The sequence below is a fragment of the Triticum urartu genome, unplaced genomic scaffold (genome assembly GCF_003073215.2).
Source record: "Triticum urartu cultivar G1812 unplaced genomic scaffold, Tu2.1 TuUngrouped_contig_2033, whole genome shotgun sequence".
Taxonomy (NCBI): domain Eukaryota; kingdom Viridiplantae; phylum Streptophyta; class Magnoliopsida; order Poales; family Poaceae; genus Triticum; species Triticum urartu.
The window spans coordinates 46,532-59,008 of NW_024112499.1; the positions used below are offsets into that span (position 1 = coordinate 46,532).

Consider the following 12,477-nt stretch of genomic DNA (forward strand, 5'->3'; position numbering starts at 1 on the left):
ACCCTTCCATAATTCTCTTCAGGCCCTCCCCTGATTTTCACCCGTGTGGGGCCCGCCCTCACCCTTAGTCCAATTAAAACACCCCAGCTCAGGAATCAGCCCGTATACTTAAGTAAAGCTCCGTACGTCTAGCAAAACTCGAACTGATATGGTCAGGGAGAGAGATCAACTTATTATTTTTTCAGAAAGTAGTTGATAAGGTTCGGCCTCTACATCAATGGGATGCATACATCTATCTTACGGTCAGGTTAATCATCAGAAGTTCTTTGAATCCACGCGGAGATGATCAAGCTATTTCATCTACCACGTACTTTCGGTCAACACGGGACGTATCACGTATACTATATACTACCTTTGTCCCATATTGTAAGTTGTTTTTTAACACTACACTAGTGTCAAAAAACGTCTTACAATATGAGACGGAGAGGGAGCATGTCCCTGTCATCTATGTACGGATCACAGCCCCCAATAATCGAGTAGATACGCCAGTCGGCATGTCAAGGTGTCCGAAAAAAAACCTCTGCGATCATATCCATGCATCCAGTACCATCTAGCTTGGATGTGACCCACTGGCTGTCGACCAGTGAACTGAGCTGATAGGTTTGCATCAACAAGGATGTGAAAGAGCAGTCAAATATATTTTGCGCCCAGGTCGTTGTAGTATAGTGGTAAGTATTCCCGCCTGTCACGCGGGTGACCCGGGTTCGATCCCCGGCAACGGCGCTATTTTTTTTTCTTTCCCTTTCACGTAAAAAAAAGTCCACACGTGACGGAGTACGTGCCTACTGTATCACGGGTAACGCCGGCAGGCGGAGGAGTATCACGTATACATGTCGCCGTCACGTACGTAGCGATCGCCGCCCGCCCCAATAATTCAGGCGGCACGTACGTACTACGCCCATCGGTCATCAAGGTGCCTCAAAGAATAGCGGTGCGATCTTATCGCGTCCTCCCCAAACCCATTGCCCATGGACATTTTGTCGTCGTGACACAAACCAAGGTGAAGCACGTACTGCTGCTGCTCCTTTGTTCTCGGCCCGTTCCCCGCATCGGCTCATCGGCCCATCGACCTGCGAAAGAACAGCCCAACCGAGATGCTACGGCATCAGATATTGTTGGTGCCACTGAGGAGCTGATCATCATAATGTCCTGTAATCAATCAATCATTCCCCTTCCCTTAGTTCACTGAGATGTAAATTGGGCAGGGAGCCAGCGGCATGTTCACTTTCTGCTGACCAGTGGCATGAACATATCCCAACCAAGTGTTTGTTTTAGCATACCAGTTTCTCTTCCGTCACTCTGTACATTTCATTATGCAAGTTATATCTATCAGTAGACCAACACTAGTAGATTCTTAAAAAAGGAAAGTAAATCAACACTAGTACTCCGTCTCCATGCATCATTTTTCTGCTTCCATGAGTAGCTACCCATTCAACCCGTCTCTCAACTCAAGAGCGTGCAACACGCCTGAACTCGTCTTGTGATGCATGTTTCAGAGCTCCCGCATTAAATCGACCAATGGTCACACCTGCCCGACCAGCACGCCTTTGCTCTTCAGTGTTGCATCAGATGCTGTCTGTCAGACAGTTCTCAAACTGTTTAGCACTAGCACATTACATTATGATGATTTGTTCAAGTATTTCTGTGCATGTTACTCCCTCTAGTGATCTGAAACGCCACGAGAAATCCTTGTCGGTTCGTCCGCCTTCGATACGGTGACCCCGGCGGGTTCTACCATTCCTTCCTGGAGGATGTCGATGATAGCCATCCTCCACTTCCCTCAGCGCGCCGGGGGAATCCCTAGGATATGTCCGAGCAGCAACGTCATTGGCGTCGCATCCCTTTTTGGAGGTGCTGCTTGGTACATGACGGATCGGATCGGAGCCTTGGGCTGTGGTGGTTTGTTTCTTGAGAGCGCCGCGGTGACGGGTCATCCGCACTTTGTCGAGCTGCCGTTGTTGGCAAATTTTTTTTGGGTTTGATGTGCTGCTCGCCCAGCAATGCTATGTGTACGGTGTTGGTTGCTTTGAAATACAAAGCGGGAAAACCCCTTTTTCGGTAAAACGTCTTATATTAATTTAGTGAGGTACGTAGTACCGTTTTACCAGCAATTCAGCAAGATCTGGATGAATCGATCACAGATTGCCGTGACGGTCACAAATGCGTTAAGAATGCTAACCGTGATCACCGCGCATGCCGTCGATGGAGTGAATGACCCGTAATCATCGACTAGGTGTCTTGACTAGTTAGCGATAGCGAGGTTGATTGCCTGATTTTGTTCCCTTCATATGTAATCTCGTGTACATTTTGACAGAGCCACTGTCAGTGACCAGGCAAGCTACCTATGGCCAAATATTTTTACATGGATGTCCTAATATTCAACTAGTATTGTTTTTGTGTGTGTGAAATATTCAACTAATCTAGTATTAAAGGTACATACAGTGAGTTGGTTGGTTCCAGATGAGATGTTGATTGCGCAATTTATCTAATTTGTTTGTTTTCCTTTTTACACAAATGTACCACGACTTGACATATTTCTGGCACCGAGTCGCATCTTCCTTGTATGCAAGTAGAAAGAACCAACATATAATTAGGAATGTTTTCACAATATTTTGTAATGAAATCTGTGGTCTGATTTTGTTTGTCTCAAGTCCAAGCAGCAAATGCGTTTTCGGCCTAGTGTGGAGTACGGGCAGATGTGACTATCGAATGATCTACCATCAAGATGCTGATTGGAACACCACTTCATATCAGAAGTGAAAACTCTTGTCGTGTCCTTTATTGATCAGTGCCTTTTCGGCCTAGCATGGAGTACTGGTAGATGTGACTATCAAATGATCTAGCATCAAGATGCTGACTGGAACACCACTTCATATCAAGAGTGAAAACTCTTGTCGTGTCCTTTATTGATCGGGCTCAACAACAACAAACTTGTGCCGTCACTTTGTTGAAGGTGTTGTCTACTTGTTGTTATTCTGGTCTTCATTGACCAGTCTTGGCAACCATGATACAAATCTTGGTCCAGGTCATCTACGATCAGGCGTGATGACTATGGTGCAAGGAGGTTTATCCCTTCTTGAAGGCGTTGCTACCGAACAAGTCGACTTAGTCATAGGTGCAAATTTTGTATCTTGTAATGGTTCGTGCATGGTTCATTTGGTAAGTACTCCATGTAATAATTAATAAAAAATGATTGTGTGCATCACAATGATGCAGAAGCAGAGGTGTTTCAACCTCCTTTCCGAAAAAATTATAAGCAGCAAGAAAGAAATGCACTGTTGAGTTTGGTCTCTCTTAGGCTCTCACATGTTCATGCCCAAACTTGCGACCAGAAGCTAGCCTTGAAGGCCCTCATGTGCCCCAATAAAGCACCGTAGACACTAGAGCCATGCCGCTCTTCTTTTCGACCAAGATCACCATATCCAGGCTGCTTAACATGGCATGATATTCACCCTGCTTGGCTCTCACCACCCAAACTCCACTGATGCTTGAATGTTCACTTTCAAGTGTTGATGAGAATAAAAGTTGCTTTCTTTAATAGGGGTAGCCTTAAAGTTGAAGATGGTCGAACCATGAGAATTGGAGAGGATATCTTAATAGGGATACACCTTTAGCCCTGCAATATCCATGTATGTACAAAATTGTGCAATGTAAGGATGCTTTTGTGAGTATACTATTGGGATGTCTCCTTGAAGTTCATGTGAGCTATGGATCAGGGATAGATGGACTGCTGGGCTATATTTAGTATGCAGGTTGATGAGGTCACTTAATTAATGAGTGACACATGTTTTATTAGACCATGTATATGGATTTAATTAATTCTAGGCTAGTCTTTCGTTCAAAGTGTATCTATTAAACCAAAGTACCACCAAAGGCTAAAATTTGCATGTGTTTAGTCCATAGGGGGTGTTATTCTCACGAAAGATAAGCTGGCAAAGCGCAGGTGACAAGACAGTAAACAATGTTGTTTGTTTGACCAGGAGGAAACGGTTCACCATTTGTTTATTGCATGGCAGTTTGCTATGCTTCCGTGGTGTATGATTCATCTGGCGTTTAACCTACCCTGCCTACTAGCATCTATAATATCTAAATAATTCATCCCCACTAACCTATTTCTCTTGACATGCAGCCTATCCACCTCAGCAATGTGCCATACCATCAATTCTCCACCCACCTCCTGCATGCATTCCACTCATACACGCTCACGTGTGAATCGAGTTTCTCTCTTCCATGTATATGTAGTAGCATTGATCTATGCCATGCATCCACGGTTGGCCGGCCACTAGGCCCACTATCAATGCAATGATTTTAAATGAAAATACGAACCTGTTTAGTGGAGCCTTTTCTTCTTCCATTGCAAGTTCTGATTTTAATGCCGATCACTAGATGTGTTTAGTGGAGTCTTTTCCCCTTCCCTTGCAATCATGTCTTCTCTCCCAATCATCTTCTTGATACTAACAGTGGCTCAACTTGATCGAGCCGAGCGCCCGCTGCAACCATGAGCGTCGAGCGCTTTTCGTCCATCATATCTGTGGGATGCTCTTGGGGACCTTCGCACCTACCTGACTAGGACCGTTTGATCCTATGCAGAGCTCCATTTATTGTCGTCATCCTCGCCGTTGTAGACCGCTGCCAAGTTCGTGGTCGCCTCCGTTCTTCCCAGTTGCAGCCAAGCACCACACAGTTTATCAGGTGAGCCGCTGTCCCTTGCACACCTTTTTATTTATGTTCCTCCCTGCTGTCCAAGTAGTGGAAGAACCAGTAACAAAGGACGCCGGGCTTCGTCTCCACACTGCCGCCGAAGCGCACGAGGAAGACGCCGCGGTGCACGCGAGTGGCAAGACACAGTCATTGAAGAGGCCGTCGGCGCCCAGGACGAAGGAGCCGACCAGGGGACAGCCGGGGCTGAAGACCTACCGCGGCACATGGACGACGCTCGACACCGGCCGGCCTACCTTCCCCACCGTGGCGCCGCTTCCGGAGGAGGAAGCCGAAGAGGGAGGAGCAGTGGCAGCGCACCGCAAGAGGTCGGCAAAGCCGGGCATGCGCGCCAGGATCTCCAGCCAGACGTCTGTCTTCCGACACCCTCACAAGCGAGAGCGTTGCGCGTGCGTGCATGCCTCTGCCGTTACGCGTGGGTGTATGTGGTCGCTGGTACTAGCATGCACACGCATGCATGCAGATACAGGCAAGCCTGATTCGTTTTTTTCTCTTTCTAATGGATTTATCTAGCTAAGAGATACATCCATATCATACAAGATTAGCTACAAACCTAATTGATTTAATAATATGTGATTTTTTTTGCTTATACTGAACTTTCTTTCTTCCTCGCAGAAATCCTCTTTATTACTATTTCTTTTTGGGCTATTACTACTACTAAATATTTGAATCATATACTAGAAAAAGGGCCCGTGCGTTGCAACGGGAGAAAAATATATCACATGACTCTAGCCCAATAGCCCCATGGCTAAAAGCCCCCGCAAGTTTACGTCCTCTATTTCAACACATCACATTACTCATGACAAACAGGAGCAGAACAGGACGAATGGGCAACGAACGATGGAAAAGGAAAAAAAATATTCTCCAATAAAATTTCACAAAGTGTTCCGAGAAAAATGTAAAGCTACTTTGTAATTTCACGGAAATGCCACTTCTAGAATGCATAAAAAACATAATCCGGCCAATCATTTTATATTGATATGTTCACACACTTAAGTTGTGCTATTATTGCCTCGTGTTTCAATTGGTAAATAAGAAAATTAATGATGTCGGGTGTTGTTTGAGGATGAAAATTGTTCTCTCTCATACCCTTAATCAACTCAAACACTCTGATATGTAAATTCAGGCATATACATTTAGCTTGTACTACAAAAAAAAGTAAAGCTAGAAACCTAGCAAGTACTATTACTTTTCAAGGACCAAAAACTTGAAAGAGGAATAACACAGAAAAAATGAAGAACATCCCTCTAGTGGAAGCACTACATGCATTTGTGAGTCCAAGCATAGTATCTCCAATAAATTATTCAGAAAATAAACATGCCTAAAAAATTTAGAGACCTCGTGACAGGTGGACTGACGCCCAATATATCTTTAGATAAACAATGAGCATGTTTCCCCAGGTAATTTGATGAACTGAAGCAAATTATTCGCAAGGAATAGAAAAGAAAATTAGTAGATCATCCAAGGATCAAATGGGCAAACAGTAATATAATCTTGAAAAGAAACACCGATTTCAGTAAATTTTACCACAAAAAAATTGCAGTTCTCTGTCACTTCTTTCCTTGTACCCAAAATAATTCCAAAAATACCAATACCGCAAATTACAAAAATTCCACAGACCTCATGAAAGGTAACCTGATGTACTTTAGTCCCGGTATAGTGCTTCTACTTAGCCTAATAGGGGAAGCGCCATTCAAAAAACTAACAAATCAAATCAATCAAATGCAAGCTTTTTGTTCACTGTAACTATTTCGCAAGACAGTGCTCAAATATATGCTATTTAGAGGATCACAACTATAGTACTGTGCGATATTTAGAAATCAGCATGTGCGCGCAAGTGCAGCTCAATTGCATACCAGTTTCATGATGGCAACTAAATATGAAATCCAAAAGCTTAACTAACCTCAAAGTTGAAATATCGCATCCTTGCAGCTATGTTTCCACTGACAAATTGACTTCTTGCTAATGGAGCAACCAAATGATTAGTCCTAACATAATAAAAATACTGCAGTGATACATTCTTGTTGGTAAGAAACATAATTTTAGTGCTAGAGATAAATTATTTGCTTCACCGTGCTAGAGATTAATTCTTTGTTCCACCGAAATGACATAATTTTTATGTTCGGGAAACTTGATGTTTTGGCAAGATCCTTGTGCAAGTGAACCGATTCACTGATAGGACATTGATATTCTAATTGAATAAGTAAAGCATATATAACCACAAAATGGCACCGGATAAAAGAAACTGACAATGCAATGAAGATAATAACAAAGAAAGGAACTCCAAACATTATCAACCAGCAAAAAACATTTAAAATAAATTTTGCAAGAAAACATGCCCGTGCATTACAACGGGGTATAAAAATTCTAGTGATGATAAATCATTCTATGTAGAAGTTCTTAGAGTGATATAAGTTCAGATCCAAACAAAGTTACTACTGTACTTTGCATAAATCAGCTGAGCTAGTGGGTAAATTCAGTCAGTAAACCACGCAATTTAGACCTAAAAAAGATTCCAAGGTGTAGTACAGAATCACGGTTTGCCACAAATAAAGGCTAAGTTGAACTACTATAAAATATAGGAGGTTGCCTAAAAATAGTCAGGAACTCCTAAGTGCTCCTACGAAAGTGCAGATTGACGATGCAAACCACAATTAATAATGTGCATGAGCAATTAAACAATGGGCCACCTACAATTCAGATTAGCACAGAAGAGAACTGCTAAACTATGAGCTCCCCTGAAAAACAACCCATAAACAGAAATATCAAGGGGCCATATTTATTGTGTTTTTTTACCTTGTGCAGACTTAGCCTTGTCATACTGGCTTCACGCAGATGAATCAGTCTGCCTTACACTCAACCAATGTAGTTTCACTCGCACATCTGCCGGACTGGTACACGGTAACATGACAATCAGAGTCGTTTAGATTCAGCTCGTCTGGGTAGAGATGTACTACTTGTTCTCTTCTCTTGGAGGCTGGCTTGATTTGGAGATCTCCTCACATTGCAGAAGAATCACTTCTGATTCCCTCCACCAGAAGAACTCAAGAACAAAAGCGCTCAAACATAGTATGCAAAAAAATTTCCAAAAACCAAATCGACCACACGACGAGCTAACAACCTTCTCCTGTTCAGAATTCCAATAATACAAAAATAAATCTGGAAATAAATTAAGACTGCATGTTATTCTCTTAAAACTGAGGATTTGCAAGCATTTAAGACCTTCTGCTCTCTGTACCACATTTTACAGATATACTCATATACATAACCTTGAGAAAAAAATTCATCGCATTTTTCCCTTCTAGATGTCAGATAGATACTACAACCTAACAAATATTCATGGATCAATTGAAGTAGTTGATGTCTAGTATCATTTGTTTGAGTTAATCAATGAATTATAGGTATCAATAGGACTTCACCTCATTCCACTTCTATTGCCCTTGTTCCAATGTTGATTTGACATCAGCCTCTCTAGTAGACGGAGAATCCATGTCAATAACAGCCTCTCAAGTCTCAAAGTACATACTCATAAAATCCTCCTCAAGTAATTCTATTGTTTCCATAAGCAATCATGAACCTACTGTACCAACATGAACAGTCAATACATATTAGTAGTGTACACAGAAATACACATCACATACTCCTGCCATCTCTCGCACACATGATGATCACATACTGTTGCTTCTGATCACAGATAGTCCTCTCCCTCAAACAAATACATCTATACGAATTGGGCTGCATATAATTAGGAGAACGTTATGGACCTCAAGGTGGGTGCAGAAATTTATCAGCTCAATCTACCTCCCATCACTGAAAAGACAGAAGAAAAATTGCTTAGTTCTGAATTTCATCGAGCATCTAATAAATAATTTAAATTGTGATGACACATTGAGCTGGAATCAGTTGAAACAGAGGTAGTACATCATACTCAGTTAGGTAGTGCAGTCACTACCCACTAAAAAAAGTAATGACATATCCTACAGGAAAACAACAATCAGAAAATGATTATAAAAAACAAATATGTTCCCCATAGTCTGTTGCCTATCGCTTAGAGCATACACGCACTGTGACATGTCTGATGAACATCACTGGACAGAACCTAAAACTGGAGTAACATGGAGCGACTTCAGAAAATGGAGCTAATGACGATGTATATGCCTACTTTCTGGTTCTAAAATTTCATGGTTTAGTTTACTGTTATTCTGCCCTACTTCAATCAAATAATCATGCAAACAAAGCATTCATATACATGCCAAGAATAATGCTAATTTTGGTGCTAACAGTAGGGGTGCTCAGGTGTATAACGTCAAGGAACACACTAACATGTTGTTTTTCCTGGAACTTTGTTCCTTCTGTGAAATCTGAATATAAATGCAACTGGAACATAACTATCACTCAAACTTTTGACTATGTGTAGGCCCAAACTTGGTCGGATTAGCATGGTTCAGTTTAGAATAGAGGAACACCACAACAGATGTAAACTCCAAGGTGTAAGTCAATACTGAATCTTCAGATATGTGTCTTGTTCAGACAACAAACAATCCTGAACAAATCTCTAAAAAAAATTCAGAGATGCAAACATGCTAGCCTCAGGTGTAGTAACTTTCATGGGGAGAAATACCTCTGGTCTAGCCGCCTCAGGCGATGGAGGGCTCGACGGGTGTTCTTCTTCTGCCGGCGAACTCGGCATAGTACGGCTGGACGGATGATTTTCCTCCGCCAGCGACATTGGATGTTCCTCTGAAAGTTGCAATGTGATGGGATTTGATGGAGATTCTGGTCGAGGGACGCGGCCTGATGGACGTTCCGGTCGAGGATCCCTCCTTATGACAGCCAAGTCCAATCCGGGTCGGCACTACATGCTTTTGCCTTGGAGAAGAACAGAGACTCGAACTCAATTACAATGGAAATTGACTTATGTTGGAGAAGGACACGGTCTCCAATTCCATCCAAATGACGACACTGCACTGAAGATTCAGAGAACTGAAGCTGGCCTCGCTGTTGTGTTCGGGCGTCCATCCAAATCACGACACTGCACTGAAAATTCAGATAACTGAAGCTCGCTGTTGTGGACACTGAACCGAAAATTCAGATAACTGAAGCTCGCTGTTGTGTTTGTGTATCTATGTGATGGGGGGCCGTCAGGCAGGGATGTGTGTGGAGCGCCGGTTGCTGGCCAGGCCAGCGACGTGCTATGCCGTAGCTTCGCCGGTACCAGCGGTAGCGAGTCCATCTTCTCCTCGGCGTGGCGCCTAGCTGCACCAGCTCCACGCCAATCACCTCGGCCGTCCACTCCTCGCGCACCACCGACTGCACCAACCGCGGCAGGTCCAGCGTGCCGCCGTCGCCATCCTGCAGCGACGCGTGCGTCAGGGACTTGCCATTGAGGAGATCCAGCAAGAGCACGCCCAGAGAGTGTCGCCGCGCGTCCACCACCTCCGGGGCGCGGTAGCCGTCGACGCCCGCATCACGTCCTCAAACCACGGCGGCCGCCCCTGCCATTCGAGGCGCGTTCTGCTGCTCTGCTGGAGCAGCGCCCCGAAGAGCGGGACCTTGAGGTCGCCAAGCAGAACGGAGAAGCTCCTGCCGCCTGCCTGGCTTGCCGTCGGGAGGAGGACGACGAGAGGAGCGCCCGTTCGTCCGCCGCTTGGGCCACGACAGCTCATTCGGCCCAGCCGCCCGCGAAGTCGTCGTCCATCTGGAACCGCATCACCCCGCCTGCCTTGGAGCTCGCCGCCTCCAACCACCTCTCCATCGTCCTTCGCCTCGATCCTTCCGTCCCATCTCCGGATGGCGCGCCGGAGAAGCTGGGCCGTAGATGCCTCATCAGGCTGCTGGCTACCTTCGCTGCCGCGGCGACATCCTCCTCATCCTGATTCTCTCCTTCCTCGTCGGCACGGCCTTGGGGTCTGCGCTGGTGGGTGACAGGTGCGCCTCCGGATCGTAGTCCCGTGCGGCGCCGGGATGCGCTGTGCCTCAAGCTCCCCACTCGCCGGGGCCCCTGCTCTGCCACCTCGTCCACCCCGTTCGCCGCGGCCACCTCCAACTGCCGGTCTGAATACCAAGAAACAGAGGATACGCGAAAGGGATATTTTTTACCGAATCGTTTTCCCCAGAGCCACTTACGTAGGTAGTGCGGGTTCAATTTCCGAAAAAGAGAAGGGTCTTTTTGTAAAAGCCCGCGACGGACGATTATTATTCCAAACACAAATGCACGTGCGTTGCATCGAAAGTATAGAAAAAAATATAACGGTCCAATATGATTGGTATGAAATGATGGGTGAGAAAAAAAAGATAAAAGACGAAGCTTCGGAGGCTCGCTACTCTAAACTTGTAAGGATGATGCTAATAAAATGATACAATAAAATGACACTAAACTTTTTCTTTAGAATGTTATTCTGATGACTTCATCAAGGGTGATGTCAGAGTTGGCAACATCTGGTTCACGTCCACATATGGCACAGATCTTGATGTATGGCCAACGAAACAATCAGATAAAGGATAATGTCTAAATTGTTGACGGTATCTAGATTAGTATATTGGTCTGAGTTATTGAAAAATTTCTCACCAAGTGCAATATGCATATCAATTCGATGTTAAGAGAAAATGCGTGAAAAGGCACTACGCATTAACCTTACACAGGATTGATCGAGAAACAAATTAACCCAGGTTATTCGACTGCTCCAATTAGCAGTTTGTAAAGAAAAATCAATCAGGAATTTAGGGCCCACAAGTGGGTAAGGAAAAAAATCCCCTTTAATCTTGGCCATCACACAACAAACTTATCATTGAACCGCGCCAAAGCAAAGAGGTAGTTTTAATTTTTATAAAACTAATCTAGTCGAGCTGGACCTAAGGGCCGCCCTACACGAGCTACACTCTGCACCTACTTCATACATCGTTCCTCATAATCCAACTTGCTTTTAATTGTATTTTTTTCTAGAATGCATTAACATTTTCTTTTTAAAACACACAGACACTTTCTTAAATCACATAACCTTTCTAAAACTACAAAACTATTTAACATGCAAACACTTTTAGAATTACATGAACATTTTTAAAAAGGGTGATTTTTTTTAAGAAAATGTGAACAATATTTCAATACATAAACTCTTTTTTAAAAACTAATACAAACAATTTAAAACGCAAAGGCAGTTTTTGAAAAATCTTGTATTTTTTCAAAAAGCACAAACACATTTTAAATTACAGAACCATTTTTTAAAGTATGCAGACACTTTGTAAAATTATATAAGCAGATTTCACGAAAAAATACGAACCACTAATTCTGTAGGATGCATGTATAGAATTTGAATCCACGTACATATATGGATTCTGTATCCAAGAAATAACCTTTTTAGCACAAAAAAAAATCTATCTATACCTAATACCTTGTGTGTATCTGCGTATAATGAACTCAGAGGTATTCATCTGTCCGCTCAACATGCGTGCACGCCAGCGCTAACACGTTGGTTGATAGCCAGAAGAAACCAGATGCCTCGCTGGCGCTCCAGCGTTGTGGTTCCACACGCTATCGACAACCCAATAATACTATAAAGAAACATCCATCCCCCAACCTCGACGAGCTCTTCCTCGGGACGCGCCGCCTCTGCCGGCTGCACCCACAGCGGCGTTCATTCAGCATCGATGCCCGGCGCCGGTAGCAACTTCGCCGGAGAACCACGGCCCCACTTCGCAACCTCTTTCTTTTCGCTTTTATTCTTCCCGTTTCATCCCCCCCTCTCTCTCTACTCCCGCCCC

General features: G+C 43.9%; 1 non-coding gene across 1 annotated transcript; it reads left to right on the plus strand.

Annotated features, from left to right (window-relative positions):
- The first annotated feature begins 651 nt into the window (after nt 1-651).
- Nucleotides 652-723, plus strand: TRNAD-GUC. The gene has a single exon. It is a non-coding gene; the product is annotated as a tRNA-Asp (tRNA).
- Nucleotides 724-12,477: the final 11,754 nt, after the last annotated feature.